Consider the following 828-nt stretch of genomic DNA (forward strand, 5'->3'; position numbering starts at 1 on the left):
TTTTTTTGTTTTGTTTTCTGTTTCATTTATTTCTGCTCTGATCTTTATTATTTCCTTGCTTTTAGATGCTGTCAGATTCTTATGTTATTCTATTTCTAGTTGTTGGAGTTGTTGTGTTAGAGTGTTGATTTTTTTTCTTTCCTCTTTTTTGATATATGCGGAAGCTCTGGTAGCATAGTGGCTAAGACACTTCCCTGCTAACCAGACGGCTGGCGGTTCAAATCCACCAGCCACTGCTTGGAAGGTAGGTTAGGCAATCCTACTTCCGTAGTGATACTGCCTCGGAAACCCAAGGAGGGGTCACTATGAGTCGGGTTTGACTCCATGGCACATAACAACAACAACATTTATTGCTACAAATTGTGCTCTGAGTACTGCTTTCACTGTGTCCCATAGGTTTTAGTATGAGGTATCTTCATTTTCATTTGTTTCTAGGAGGTTTTTATTTCAGTTTTTATTTGTTCTATTGCCCAGTAGTTTTTAAGCAGTGAATTGTTCAGCTTCCATATGTTTGATGTTTTTTCTTTGTTCTTCCTACTATTGATTTTTAATTTTTTAGCATTGTGGTCTCAGAAGATGCTTTGTAGTATTTCAATGCTTTTGAATTTATTGAGGCTTGTTTTATGTCCTAACATACGGTCTATTCTTGAGAAGGATCCATGTGCACTAGAGAAAAATGTGAATTGTGCTTTTGTTTGGTGAAATTGCTCTCTATATATCTATGAGGCTGAGTTGGTTGGTTGTATTGTTGAGTTCTTCTATATCTTTGTCGAGTTTTTTTCTAGCTGACCTGTCCTTCTTTGAAAATGGTGTGTTAAAATCTCCTAC

This window comes from Orycteropus afer, unplaced genomic scaffold, assembly GCF_000298275.1.
Source record: "Orycteropus afer afer isolate SDZICR_OR568_19922 unplaced genomic scaffold, OryAfe1.0 scaffold00409, whole genome shotgun sequence".
Classification (NCBI taxonomy): domain Eukaryota; kingdom Metazoa; phylum Chordata; class Mammalia; order Tubulidentata; family Orycteropodidae; genus Orycteropus; species Orycteropus afer.